The sequence below is a fragment of the Podarcis erhardii genome, assembly GCF_964252035.2.
Source record: "Podarcis erhardii genome assembly, chromosome: 2".
NCBI lineage: Eukaryota > Metazoa > Chordata > Lepidosauria > Squamata > Lacertidae > Podarcis > Podarcis erhardii.
The window spans coordinates 48,555,703-48,571,316 of record NC_138498.1 but is presented as its reverse complement, the minus strand read 5'-3'; the positions used below and the strand labels follow the sequence as shown (position 1 = coordinate 48,571,316).

General features: G+C 38.4%; 1 protein-coding gene across 16 annotated transcripts in view; it reads right to left on the bottom strand.

Moving 5' to 3' along the window:
- TENM2 (teneurin transmembrane protein 2) overlaps positions 1-15,614 on the bottom strand; it is a 782,612-nt gene that overhangs the window by 518,396 nt on the left and 248,602 nt on the right. For 2 of the 16 annotated variants that reach the window (XM_081845764.1, XM_081845766.1), the window contains exon 1: positions 5,467-5,838. The exons of 12 other annotated variants lie outside the window; for them this stretch is intronic. The gene's annotated coding sequence lies outside the window, so the exon portion shown is untranslated. Of the gene's footprint in view, positions 1-5,466; positions 5,839-15,614 lie in introns of those variants that run through there. 2 more of the 16 variants (XM_081845768.1, XM_081845769.1) reach the window with 2 other exon arrangements.

Below are 15,614 nucleotides of genomic sequence, written 5' to 3'. Positions count from 1 at the left end.
AAAAATGCATCAACATTCTGTAGGTTATTAATAAATAAGGTAAGTGCCTTAAGTGAGAATCTTAATTTAACATTCACTATCTACTCTGAGACTATAATGTTCAATTAATTAAGAAGAGAAATATATATACGCTGAAAAAGATATATACTGTTACTCATTTATTCCTTGAAAATACATCTAGTTTAACACTAAAGTAAAATTTCAGAAGGCTAAGAATGTATTTTGGACAAAGATCTATAATGGCCTCATTCACACAATATGGTAAGTCAACCTGTGGCTTACTGGGATGGCACTCTGCTTCTTCCTGGTCCTTTTGCTCCTGTACTGCACTGAGCTAAGCCAAGGTTTGGAATACTGTGTCATCTGAAATGGGTTAAGCTCAATCATCACTAACCATGAGCTGTAAACTATATGCTTCCAATGTTTGTGATTGTGTATCTCATAGGAAGCTGCATTCCATGTGCAGGAAATAAAGCTGAACCATGTTCTATAAAACTTGTCATATTTTGTGTCGTTTCTTCAGTCTAATATTTTCTAAACTGGCTGGCAACAGGTATCCAAGAGGAATATTTCCCAGTCCTACCTGAAGAACTCAGGGAAATAACCTGGGAGTTTTACATGCAATATATGTGATCTACTATAATGCTACAACTCCATCTCAGGTTTTAATTCCACAGACATACTCACAGTATTTGTGTTTCTTATAGTAAGCACTTTTACAGTTATCATAATTTTTCAACTGAAAATATGCAGAAATGTGTGTTTTATTTATCTGTTCTCTGTATTTTCTGCAGGAATTTGCTTCATGACTTTTGCTTTATTTAGAACACATTCTATTTCCAAAATTTATTTGAATTTTAAAGATGATTCCAATGTTAAAAGAGCTAGAAAGAGTCTTTAGTAGTTTTTTCAGTCAGAACTGAAAGTGAAGGATACTTTATTCAGGTTCAGCTACCTACCTACATCTTTAAGGAAAACCTTTCCTGTTTAAAACATCTCCCTTTTACTCTCAGGAGCTTTCAACATTATGGCAAGTCAGCAGAAAGTGGATCTGGCAGAGATTTGTGCATCTAGCTTTCATGCTTCAAGTATAATATCCAGGAAAGGCATTCTCACATTTTATCACATGAGGAGATACACACATTCTTACCTCAGATTGAAACCCAACATGAGACCCGCTTTCCTTCTTTTAACATACTGTATATAAAGTAAGAACTTCATCCTACATTTTATAAAGTAGATTGAGCAAATGTTAGTGTTTGTATTATGGTTGGATTAAATAAGATACCTAAAAACTGAAATCATGGTTTCCAAATATCACATTTAAAAACCATATTAGAAAAAAGTCATCTTGTTACCATGCAATACCAACCCCCTCCATTACACCAAGCTTGCAAACGCTTTGTTACAAACACTTTATTACAGTTATTGTAGATTGTGTGTTGCAGGTACTGCTGAGCTCATGTATGAAAATATTAAACAGCAACCCCCCAAAATATTCCCAAGTTTTTCCAAAGCATTCACTTTCCTGTATACCATGTGTGTGTGTGTCCAGAACTGCTATCACAGTGCTCTATCATGAAAAGAAGAAACAATGTGAATTTGAAAATCCAGCTTGATTGGTTCTTGCACACTGTGGGTTCCAATACACAGATGTCACTTTTTTTGGCGCTAGATATATACCACATCGGGCAGCATTTGCAGTTCTAATTATAGTTGTTTAGATGGGAACCAATCGAGAGATCATCATATATAACTATTGTGCTCACTGCTATACTGTAAAAAAATCCCCTCACAACAGGTGGTTAGCTGATATAATCAGTATGGAGTAGATGTGCCCTTTAAATAGCTCAGCCTTGCTAGGTTAGAGGAACTTGAATGTATATTTTCATTTTGCAGTGGTCAGAAATTATGGCTGGGCTTATCCCTCCCTTGTGTTGTCTTTGGCATCAGACATTCGACGCCAGCATGATAGGAACAACCCCCTGCCCTCCATCTTAGTCCATAGCTCAGGAGGAAAAATGGAGGCTCATCCCTGTTGCACTCAGCTTCAAGATTATCACTGGGAGACAGATATTTGCAGAAGGGACATTTGCCAAGGCAACCATGGTGAGAAAATTTGTGGAAACTTGGTAATTTGTATGAATGTGGCTTTGTGTGCACTTCATAATTATGAAGTTTTATACTGGAGAACATGAGCCAAGTCTGAGTCAATGTCATACAAACAGAAAATTAAAGGTTGCTTCACGCTGACAAACGTCCCTGTTCTCTTGCACTGCCCTGATAGAGATTACAGTATTTCATCTACCCATCGACTTGCTGCCTAACTGCTGAGGTCAAGGATTCTCTTGCAAGAGCTTCCTCTATCTTAATTCTCAAAGGATACAGAGAAATAGGTCATCCATAGCAGTACACTGCAATATGCTAATTCAGTATGCTACATTCTGTCAGTTGTATCAAATGTTGCAGGCAATGTAATGCCTTCGAATAATTAATTGCTGATGTTAATACATATATTAATCTAGCTCGGTATATGTTTTGAATACATGCAGGACTTGTATTGTAATTTTGTCAAAGGAACACTGTCTTCCTCTAAAATTCTATCACTAGGGCTGAATCAGAAGGGTTATGGTCTGCTTTCCTACTGGTCACCTATTCTTCCAAGAACATCCAGTTTTCTAGCTCAATTAGTTTTACCTGAATCAATATGACACTAACCAATATTTCCAGTAGCTGGATGTTACTTTTAAGCTGCATAAAAAGGAAATACAGCTGCATTGGTCCATAAGAGCCAATATTAAAATCCACAAGAGGGCTATATGCATATTAAGATCCACCCAAAATATGACAAAATAGGAAATCTTAAAAGTTTCCCAGAACTCTTCATCAGGCTAAATGGTACACAAAGCAGGGGATGAGATGGATGAGGAATCAAAAACAAAAAAATACAAATATTAGGTTGGATATTGTAGTCATGAGGTCTGTATTTACATGCAGTCTTAAGATGGAGATTGTAAACAATAAACTAGTCCCTGTTAGGTGCTGCAGTTATCAGGTCACCCATAGAATTATGGGATAAGGAAACAATGGCGTCTCCATTTTTTGAAAATATAAAGTCCAGCTGTTATTGAGATCTGTCTCACACCTTAAGAAAACACATGGGTTCCTCATTCTATCACTTTCTAGTCTTCTGTCATTCCTGTCATTCACATTTTTAGCTAGTCTCTTTTGCTTTTTTATACAGTGGTACCTCAGGTTACATACGCTTCAGGTTACATACGCTTCAGGTTACAGACTCCGCTAACCCAGAAATAGTGCTTCAGGTTAAGAACTTTGCTTTAGGATGAGAACAGAAATCGTGCTCCGGTGGCGCGGCAGCAGCAGGAGGACCCATTAGCTAAAGTGGTGCTTCAGGTTAAGAACAATTTCAGTTAAGTACGGACCTCCAGAACGAATTAAGTACTTAACCCGAGGTACCACTGTACCACAGTCAAAGTGTCTTGTTTATTTTATGCCTTATATTCAGTTTTGAGTATATGAAATAATTTTATCTAACAAGGAAGTATTGCTACTATAGTCTAAAAGTACAGATACGCTTATTGCTCACAGATCTCTACATAGCTTTAATGCAGACACATGCAAAGGAGGAAGTAATTTCATGCACCGGACAGAAGATATATTAATTAAGATAAGCTTATAAATGTCAGCTGTGGTTGTTTCCTAACCTTTTCCCTCTCACCTCCCTAGTAATCTCAAATAGGGAGAATTATAATTAACCCCAGCATATGCTCATTGAGCTTTTAACCCAAGAACATGTGCAACACACTTTGTTCCCCAGTTTAGAAAGGCACTGGAAACAACTTATAAGATCTATGTTCATATTATTTGCATTGGATCTAATTTCAAACACAACTACATTAATCACCATTTTAAATGGTAACCTTTTAGCTTGTCACTGTGGAATTTGTGATGAAACATGAATGATGACAGCGCAAAATGTAGACAAGATATCTAGGACACATGTTGACTGATCTATCCCCATCCTCATTATTGCCAGTTCTCACAGGGCAATTTCTACAATGGGATAAAAGGCTGTAAGCAATGATATTTAATGAGAGAGGCATGGTTGGGAGATTTACAGCGCTTAAACCCTGCCCACCAGGGAATCAAACAACAACAACCACCTCTCTGAAGAACATGTTCTTCAGTTCTGCTGGAGATACAGAAGAACATAGAGACCATAATAAGAAAGGAGTAGAAATGTCTGGCTGCAGGGGGGAAAGCACAGTATAAAGGGCTGAGCTGCTATAGGAGGCTTCAGAACAATGGGGCACGTCTTTTACCAAGTAAATCTTAACAAAGCTATCATTTATTTTCCTATCACATTATAATGGTTCTGACTGCCATTTGATGGCTGAAAATATCAAACCAATATATTCTTCCCAAATTAATAAAATGCAGATGCTAGACATCAAACCTGGTGTCACACTTATGCAAAGCATGCACTTTCCAGGACCCTGTAGCCCATGTCACAACAAGGACTTCAGAGTGTCAAGGAATGGACAAGGAATCGTGTAGTCCCCAAGAGTAGCATCAAATTGTCAGGCTAATAAACCTTCAGATATCTTTCCTTAAAAAAATTCGTATCAAATCCCCACTTGTTATTTCAAGAAAATGTATCTTTCCTAATATTTTGAAGCTATGGAAATGTAAAGTAGCCTTTTTATTACTTCACGTTAACAAATTTCCTTTCAAGCAGTTCTACCAATTTAAAAATACAGCACATAAGTGCATTGTGAGCACAGAATTTAAAGCATCTCAGTTCTATATACTTATTTTAAATTATTATAAATTGACCTATACCCCAAAATACTTTTCAGGGTGGGACACAAATATAAAACGCAAGCAGCGATACAATAAAATTAAGAGGAATAAAAGCATTCAACTAACTAAAAACACCACCATCTAAAATACATGAGCAAATAAACAGGTTTTAATCTGGTGCCAGATATAATAGTTTAAGTCCAGGAGGACCACAATCAGGAGGGTATTTCAGAGTTGTGGCACCATCATAGAAAAGGCCTCCTATTTTTTGTAGATACGTGTGATGTACTACTCCTAAACATGGAATTTGGACAAGGGTTGTCTCTGATATCCTGCATATATTTGGGTCTAAATTATTTGGGACCCAAATTATTTGGATCCAATTATTACTGTGATAGTCTAAAGAATGGTTTAATCTGAGAGAGTTTCCATATCTCATTTATAAAGGGTCTTTCAAACATTTATTGTGGTTTATTGTGAATGTGCAGCATGTTCATGCATGCTGACTAATCACTACAAAACAGGGTAGCACAGCTCTAACCCAACACCACCAATCAGATCATTCAAATAATAACCGATGTCCCATTTTTATATATATATATATATATATATATATATATATATATATATGTATGTATGTACCTGTTTCTTCAGGCTGGAGGTAAGGAATAAAGCTTAAGCTTCTTCAATCCCCTCTCTCACTATTCCTCAAGGTAAATACTGGCAGAACTGGCAGAAATCCCCTGACTTGAATGTCATATGAAGTCTTGAGGCAAACGCAGGTGAATGAGTAGGCCTGTAATCAGACTCGGGGTATTTTCCTCAGTCCAACATAATGTTTAGGCTTAGGTTTGTCAGTTGAAATACCTGTTTCTTATTTAGCCATATGTTGTCTTCCTCTTCAAGTTAATAAGGAATGCTGTTCTTTTCTCCCGGCCCTCCCTTTGCCTTGGACACTGTTCCCAGTACTGTACACAGAAACAAGAGGTTGTAGGCCTATAGAGGGCAGCTGTGGGCACTGATAATCAGCAGAGTTCCCTGTGGTGATGACTACAATTCCCATGATGCTTCTGTTAAAGCCAAAGCTATCTCTTGGCATTTTAGGCCAAGCAGGAAGTTAAGCAGTAAGAGGTGAGCAGCAAGGCATATAAATAATCTCCCTCTAGTTTATAGAATCATAGAATCATAGAATCATAGAGTTGGAAGAGACCACAAGGGCCATCGAGTCCAACCCCCTGCCAAGCAGGAAACGCCATCAGAGTACTCCTGACATATGGTTGTCAAGCCTCTGCTTAAAGACCTCCAAAGAAGGAGACTCCACCACACTCCTTGGCAGCAAATTCCACTGTCGAACAGCTCTTACTGTCAGGAAGTTCTTCCTAATGTTTAGGTGGAATCTTCTTTCTTGTAGTTTGGAACCATTGCTCCGTGTCCGCTTCTCTGGAGCAGCAGAAAACAACCTTTCTCCCTCCTCTATGTGACATCCTTTTATATATTTGAACATGGCTATCATATCACCCCTTAACCTCCTCTTCTCCAGGCTAAACATGCCCAGCTCCCTTAGCCGTTCCTCATAAGGCATCGTTTCCAGGCCTTTGACCATTTTGGTTGCCCTCCTCTGGACACGTTTCAGTTTCTCAGTGTCCTTCTTCAACTGTGGTGCCCAGAACTGGACACAGTACTCCAGGTGAGGTCTGACCAGAGCAGAATACAGTGGCACTATTACTTCCCTTGATCTAGATGCTATACTCCTATTGATGCAGCCCAGAATTGCATTGGCTTTTTTAGCTGCCGCGTCACACTATTGGCTCATGTCAAGTATGTGGTCAACCAAGACTCCTAGATCCTTTTCACATGTACTGCTCTCAAGCCAGGTGTCACCCATCTTGTATTTGTGCCTCTCATTTTTTTTTGCCCAAGTGCAATACTTTACATTTCTCCCTGTTAAAATTCATCTTGTTTGTTTTGGCCCAGTTCTCTAATCTGTCAAGGTCGTTTAAATAGGCTTTGGCTGCCTGCTCTGTCATGGTTGTCAATGTTAATGTTCTGAGACACAGTCCACACGTAATATATAATTTTCTTCCAGTGTTACAATGAACACATTGACATGATCAAATTTGGCTTAATAAATCAGGATATGCATGAGCTCTTACTTTGCTACTCACTTCACGTGAGTGGAGAAGCAAACCACGATGCTGCAGTTACGTATAGCTTCCTGTTAGGTGTGAATCAGGAAACTATGGTTAATGGTTTCTAAACAAGCTAAGATATGAAACCATGATTTAAAGTTGGCTTTCACTTCCTGGGTGTTTGCAGGCCATTATCCACAGTTCCTGGTTTGCACAAAATGGTTGACTGCAGCTTCCTAGCTTGTTTTCCCACTCAAGTGTAGTATCTGCATATGATGCTCTGTGGGAGCCCAAAATTTGGCACTCCGAAATGGATCGTCTAAATTATGTCTTCTCAATTTTGCACCTCCTTGACTTGGCACCCTGTGTGAGGGATCCACCCATACCGTCCTAAATATGAGTTTGTGTGTACTCTGACATATTAAACAAGGATTTGATCATGTGAACTAAGTCAGCATGTTATTTGTGTTATAGCTCTTCAGGTAGAAACCCTCTCTCCCCCCTTATGCTCAATTTTCTGTTCCCTACTCCCCCTGCTCAATTTTCCTACAACCTACATCCTAGGGACAAATGTTTGTTACTTGCTTCATTTAAAATTCCACTGTTTTCTAGATCCAGGGTTAAAGAGACATTTGTTATACAATTATACCCCTATAACTTACCGTATTTCTTTTGGTTATTCCATGACCCAAACACCCATTCCTGATAAAATGGAGAAGGTGAGAAAGCATGGCTGGAGCTAAAAAAGCTTGCTGTTGATTGTGTGGATCTGTGATCACAACATTGTATATTGGATATGGATGCAAGCTACACAAACACCATGGGGCCAACACCTCAGCCTGAACACATGGGCTGAGGCCATATTACATATTACATGGCTTTGTCGAAGGCCTGAAGCCTTATCTGACCTCATGCAATTCAGTAGTGAGCCTGCCAGATGCCCCGATCATTCAGCTAGGTGAAAATAATCTGGTAAACTAGAAAGGCATCAACCTCACATTCGCAGCAGCACTGGACCTCAAGGCATTGTACACAATGCACCCAGTAATGACAATTCTGTGATCAAAACTGCTGGAACATGAGTCAATGGACAAGGTGATGCAGCACATGTTGGCACTCAGGACCAGATCATTTGGCATCCTGGCATCAGATTTGACAATGGGGCTCTATACAGACCCAATTTGGTGCATTTTTGTCAGCTGGCAATGAAGTTTGGTTGCTTGATGTGTGCAGTGGCATTAGGGATTGGGGTTGCAGATGTGAGTAGTTTGGGGTCGACTCAAGTGATGGATAAGGCATTAGGTTGGATCCTGAGTCTAAGCGGACAGAGAGTTGGGAACACCCCACCCCGGTCCAAGGAATCAGGGTATCCGTTAAAGGGATCCAAGGGGAGGTACTTTTGTCTGGCTGCCCAGACGGAGGCTGATGGGCCATAGTACAACCAAAATGGTGTTCCTTTTGAGGCTTTAAAATGCAGCAGTTACTCAGTCACTGTGGGGAATCCAGATGTCTTCTGCCAAGGGTGTATTTTTATGAAAATGGTGAGCTTCCTCAGTGTTCAAAGTGCAATACATTGACACTGGGAAATTATACTACCACCACCAGCAATACCATTGTGGTAGAGAAAGCTCTGTAAAATATGGTTACACAAGCAGCTGGGTACCTATTGGATGGTGCCTGTAAAATCTGTGGCAACAAACACCAAGTACTTCCTTGGAGTAAAGTGCATGCAACTCCACTGGGAGAGTGAAGAGTTAATAATTGTAGGAGGGCCATCTGTCTCCCAGAGATATTGATAAGATGGTTGACTGTTCTTAGAGGCCCTAGATCTTAATTGCATTTTATATTAAAATAATTTAGTGTTATTTTAGTAATCAACAGTGTTTGTTCAAACAGGAAACTTGAGGACAACTCTACTACATCACTAGTCATATTATACAAGCACGACAGCACTTCTGTAGGGATTTTAAAAATACTGTGAATACCTGGAGCACTACTTCCCCCCTCCTCCAGCAATGTTCCATCATTTCCAGAACTCTCTCTATTTTATAAGATGTTTTATTTTGTTCTTCTTTGCAATCTCTCAGCAATCCTCCACAACACAGAGAAAGACTACCTTCTATCTATTATGTCTGGAGAACTATATATCACACTATTACAGGTCTATCCTTCAAGGCTAAAATGAGGTTGGGGCATGCTCTGACCAATTTCTGGGATAATATAGATTAAATTCTATGCTAGTCCTTTTCATTTCCAATTGACATCAACTATTGTTGCTATTCCATTAAATACTCAACTCATTCTTAAAGCTGCTCTAACCACAATGCTGAATGTGAAAGGGTGACATAAATAGAAAAGAGAGCCTGTCATTGATTTCTTCTCTTCCTTTTAGCTTTGTTGTAAGATCATCCTGGGGAAAAATTATTTGGGTAGACATGGAGCAGGACTGGTACCACAGATGGAAAACCTTTGTTATTTTATGCTATTAATATTTACAAAATTACATGCCCCCTAATTGAATACAAGTTTGTAACTCAATCAAGGGCTTGTGCTAACATCATAAATATTGACAGAACAGTTCACACGCTTAATGAATGGTGGAAAATTCTGGGAGAATAGTGCCCACCTAAGGATAATAGTACTTTTGTGTGCGTTGCCCTATATTCTAATGAAAACAAGGATTATTGTAGGACACACCCCAAAAAGAAAAAAAAGGATAAGCAGAAAGATCAAATCAGCATTTAAAATAAATGGGGGGGGGGTAGAGATGAGAACGGTAGGAAGGAAGGAGAATGCCTTTAAATTGATGCTGACAGAGGAAGATTACAGTTTGTGTGATGTCAGGTTTCAGATTACTATGCTCCATTTATAATTAAGGCTACTGTGAAAGCCTTTTTGACTGTAATCAAATCATAAGCAGCTGAAAGGAGTAATACCTTACAGAGAACAGCCGTTATCCACTAAACATATCTTACAATCTTGCACTGGCAAACATATCCACATTTGGAACATTAATGAAAAGTGGCATGCAGGAGCATTTACAGTGTCAAACTGTAACCTCTACTGTGCACTATCAATTCAGTTTAGCACCCTGCAGAAAGTACTCTGGGCCTGGAAGAATTGATCCATAAGGGAATATTGAATATTAAGGAGGAAAAAGAACTATATGGACTAGCAAATTATTATTATTTCTATAATTTCACTTTGAAAGCCACATATGCATGCTTAAATTTCTGTTGATGATTTTAATCATGACATTTTTATTTTAGGATTTTTTTGCTTTCTATGCTGTGTTGGGTGTTGCTTGCAATAAAAGATTGCAACATAGAAATATGAGATACAGTACATATTTTAAAAGATTTATATTTTATTATCTACTATTTGGAAGGTAATTTGGGTTAATACTAATGCTAAATATTATAATTTCTATAGGAGTTGAGACTATATTTACTCATAAACATTCCTTGTTTAAATAGAAAAGCAAATTATGGTTATAAAGCCCTTTATATAATCTTCAAATGGCCATAAAGGAATCAAGAGATTCTCCTTCTTAAATCTTGGACTCAGAACTTATTAACGTGACCTGTGTGCTCAGCCAACTGCTTATTTAACTTGATTTTAGAAATGCATTAGCAAAAGAGATGAATGAAATTTAATCCTAGCTTTATACTTCTTATTAAGATAATATGTGGCTCTGTTACAAGTGTGTACTACTGTACAAGCATTTAGTAAGTACGATAAGGTTAGCACAGAAAGATTGTATGCTGTAACTATTATGTAACACAAACCAACCATTGCTTATTAAAATACAGTCACTTGGACCTCTTTCATGCTAGAAACTTTAGTTTTAATTAGTGCAGGGTAATAGGATCTAATTCAGCAGGGCTCAGCCACTCTACTTCCCATTCCCTGTAAGATTTTTATGACCTCAAGTAGATTCCTTGAATTGAAATCCCATTCACACTATTGTTATACTTACACATTAAGCAGGGTAGTGTGAGTGAAATATTAGATTCTCCTGCTATAATATTTTAATTAGTATCTGAATTCTGTTATTTATGATGTTGATATAAAATACATCTGTTTATACAGACACTGTGTTGTAACCCCAGGATAAAATAAAATATGTGACATGTGTTTGTCACTCAGGCAAGTAGGGGGAAAAAACACTTTTACAGAAGGCTAAATGGTGTATCTCAAACAATAATTTACACTGGAAAGGTTAAACTATCAAATGAACTGCCTGGTTAAGATTTGCAAGCACCACAGTGATTAAGCACTTCCCTCCACTACATTTTGTTTTAAGAAGTTTACATGTGTAAACAAAAACAATTCTACATCAGACAGGAAAGGGGTACTTGTATAGATTCATGCTCATGACACTAGAGTTATAGGTGAATGAAGCCACTAATATCACTTTTGCACTGCAATATCCATTCAGAAGGGTCACGTGTGAAATAAGGACACAAGACAATAATTTTCAAAATCAGTTGGTTCTGTACATAAGCACAAGGTCAGTTTCAGAAGGTAAGATTGGTTTTGGTTTTTGCTCTGTTCATGGCATTTGATTTGTAGAGTCCCACAAGTTTCCGTCTAATCACCCATTTTTTAAAAACATCTATATAAAATTGGGAATTTGGAGCTAGGTGTCACAGGACAACTATTTCTCCTTGTCACCTTGATCAGGTGAGGCTGTAGAAATGCTGAACCACTGTCAGGACTTGGTGATGAACTACATGAGGATCAATAAACTGGAGCTGAACCCTGACAAGTTGAGTAGGTGCTTCCCAGGAGTAGGAACTGGGTGTGCAAATAGTACTGGCGGGTGTGCATTCCCACCAAAGGAATAAGCATACAACTCCAACACTGTAATTATAGATCCAAGTAGCCTTAGATCACCTTTTGCCAATTTTGGCTGGCTTGTCTGCTATAGCCTTTCCTGGACAAAAATAACCTGGCTATAGTGATTCAACCTTCCAGTTGGATAAATGCAATGCATTGCATATGTGGCTGCTGGTTTGGAAGATGCAATTAGCACAGAATTCTGACTGGTTAGTCTAGATAGAATCATATTACATCTATTCTGAAGGAATTACACTGTTTTTATTTGTTCCAAACTCAATTAAAAATGCTTGTGTTTACCTTTAAAGACCTCAATTGCTAAGGACCCAAATATATATTTTTGCATATATCAAGCTGCCTGTACACAAAGGTCTCCAATGAGACCATTATCTGAGTTCTGTCTGGAAGAGAGGTGCTTTATGTATTTACCCATGTAAGGTAAAGTAAAGGGACTCCTGACCGTTAGGTGCAGTCGCGGACGACTCTGGGGTTGCGGCGCTCATCTCATTTTACTGGCTGAGGGAGCCAACGTTTGTCCGCAGACAACTTCTGGGTCATGTGGCCAGCATGACTAAGCTGCTTCTGGCGAACCAGAGCAGCGCACGGAAAAACCGTTTACCTTCCTGCCGGAGCAGTACCTATTTATCTACTTGTACTTTGACATGCTTTCGAACTGTTAGGATGGCAGGAGCTGGGACCGAACAACGGGAGCTTACCCTGCCGTGGGGATTCGAACCACCGACCTTCCAATCGGCAAGCCCTAGGCTCAGTTTGGAGGGGACTTTCTTAGCAGGGGAACCCTGGCTTTGGAATACCCTCCAAAAGGAAGTAAGACTGGCACTAACATAGCATTCTTGTTGGGGCCAAGTTAAGTAGTTTTTTTTATTTGCCCAGACTTTTAAAATCTCAAAAATAGTATAAAAGGAAATTAAATTTCCCCTGTCTTTTATATTTTTACTGAAATGTATTTATATTTTTGAATAGTAAAATATATTCATTTAAGGAAAATACAGTTTTTACAGTTGTAATAGAAATCATGGTTGCACCATTTCTATTCCCCTTACCACGTCTAAGCCACATATACGAGTGAAGAAAGCCAAGTCAACTAACCTAGGATGTAATTGACAATTGTAAAAATTTTACATTTATCTCACTCAGCATGGAGAATCAAAAAGGCTATCTTGAAACTCCATTCCCAGAAACACTATTTCAGGAAGGCTATCAGCATTTAAGAATGAAGCATAACATTGGCAGATAAACTGATCTTAAGGGACTAGTAAAACAAATGGGATGGCAAATTAATCCTGCAAAGGAATTCCACCTATTGTTTTAAAATGCTGAATTTTTAAAAACCATGTCTCCAACTTTTAAAGGGCTTAAAGTTATCATTCTTTTGCCTCTTGAGGACATTTTCCCATTTGTGTATTATTATTTTTCTTGAATCCATTAAAAGGGTAATTATTTGCAAAAACTACTGATTAAGCTTGTGTTTGTCACAGCCAGATTCACTGAGTACATTATTTTTATATTTTGAAAAAAGATTCCTGTGAATTATTCTTTTTATATTTTTTTCAGCAGGCAGGTGGAAGTAGGCGTGAGTGGGAGGGTAAATGTTCAGGTGAACAGATGCCATAACTTTATTGAGAGGTTGTAAGGAAATGGCACACAGTGACATACTGAAGGCTGACATGAAGTATTGCAACTGAAACATTGTGACAGGGAAACATGAAAGTCGAACTTCCTGAGACTAACAGGAGAGTGAGAGACAAAAGCAGGAAAGTTAATGGGATTTCCTTTTCAAATATAGGATCTCCAGTGCAGTAACCGTAACAATATGCAGTGGTACCTTGGGTTACAGACGCTTCAGATTACAGACTCCGCTAACCCAGAAATAGTACCTTGGGTTAAGAACTTTGCTTCAGGATGAGAACAGAAATCACGCAGTGGCGGCACAGCGGCAGGAGGAGGCCCCATTAGCTAAAGTGGTGCTTCAGGTTAAGAACAGTTTCAGGTTAAGAACAAACCTCCAGAACGAATTAAGTTCTTAACCCGAGGTACCGCTGTAATATGTATAGTGGAGTATGCGGGTGAGTATGTAAAATGCCTTCACAAGGTTGAGACTATTGGTTAGTTTAGCTCAGTACTGTCTGCTCAGGTTGGTAGCAACTCTCTGGTGTTTTAGACAGGAGGTGTTTTTGGGGAGGGGTTTCCTATTCCCAGCCCTACCTGGATATGTCAGGCATTGAACATGCGACCTACTGCACGCCAAGCATGCATTGTAGAGTTGGAAGGGACCATTAGGATCATCTAGTCCAACCCCCTGCAGTGCAGGAATCTTTTCCCCAACGTGGGGTTCAAACCCACAGCCCTGAGATTAAGAGTCTCATGTTATACCAGCTGAGCTCTTGCCTAGGTTCTAGGAATCTTGGTAGATAAAAGTTTGAGGTATACTAAACAGCCTTAGAATGAGTATCTGTCCAATTCATGCAGTTTGGTGAATATTTTTTTGAAGAACATAGACATTTCACCATTTACTACTAAGCTGTTATGAATCTGGAATAGGATAAAGCCTGAAATTCAGTATTTTCATAGGCAATAAAATCCACCAATACTGCAATTGAAATTCCATAATATGCATATAAGTGAATGTGAAATTTCTCAAGGCAAGACAATGTATGCCGCATTGGAAGATATCAATTTCACACACACCAACACAGATCATATTGTTTCTATAAAATAACAAATACAGTCATGGGAAAAAGAAAGTGCACCCTCTTTGAATTCTGTGGTTTTACATATCAGGACATAATAGCAATCATTTGTTCCTTAGAAGGTCTTAAAATTAGGTAAATACAACCTCAGGTGAACAACAACACATGATATGTTACACTGTGTCATGATTTATTTAACAGAAATAAACCCAAGATGCAGAAATCATGGGTAAAAAACTATTTTGAAAAGAAAGACTTTAACTTGAAATCTCTGAAACACATTTTGGTCATTCTAATTGCTTCTGGAGGAGGTTCTCTGCTTAGAGTGAATGGCTTGGCCACAATACTGGCAGTGTAGACTGTACTGGCTTCTATGTAGTGGGTCTACAAGCTGCCATTTGCACCCTTAGTATTCAGTTGCAATTTAAACGTTCTCAAAAGTAGTTTCACTTTAGCAAATATTTTCTGTACCCTTTATATGCACAATTATTTCAAGAGACAATCATACGCTCTTAAATCACCCCCAAGTTTCAGTTTAATAACAGGATGAGTAGCACAAAACAGTCTGGCAGATGACCAGTGCATGAATATCATGCATACCACTTGCGTAGGAGCTAAGTTGTTCTCTACACCTAATATATGAAATCACATGTGAGGATAATGCATTCACTTGATAAATACAACCACTGAAGAATAGCAAGCAAAATCTATTGTTGGCAATCACCCAAAATTATAAACCTACTCATGCTGCCCTGTTCTCTGCATTTATAGTTGACTAGCATATTAATCTATACCTAGTTTCTACAGAAAAAAACTATTCAATTCATCCACTTTTAGGTTAATGGAAGGAAGCATCAATATAAACCTATTAAATATTAAAATCTAAATACTATTTAGATATATATTATAGAGTGTTTGGGGAGGAATGTATGTGTAGCATGGCACACTCTGAATATGACAATTCACACAAGCAAGCAAGGTCACTATAGGAAGCATTTATTCTTTGTTTTTTTCACAGTCATATCATTACTTGATAAAGACATAGAACTTTGGGCTTCAAAACATGTGAAAGGGTTCTTGTTTCCTACAAGAAGGAAAAGTCTTTATC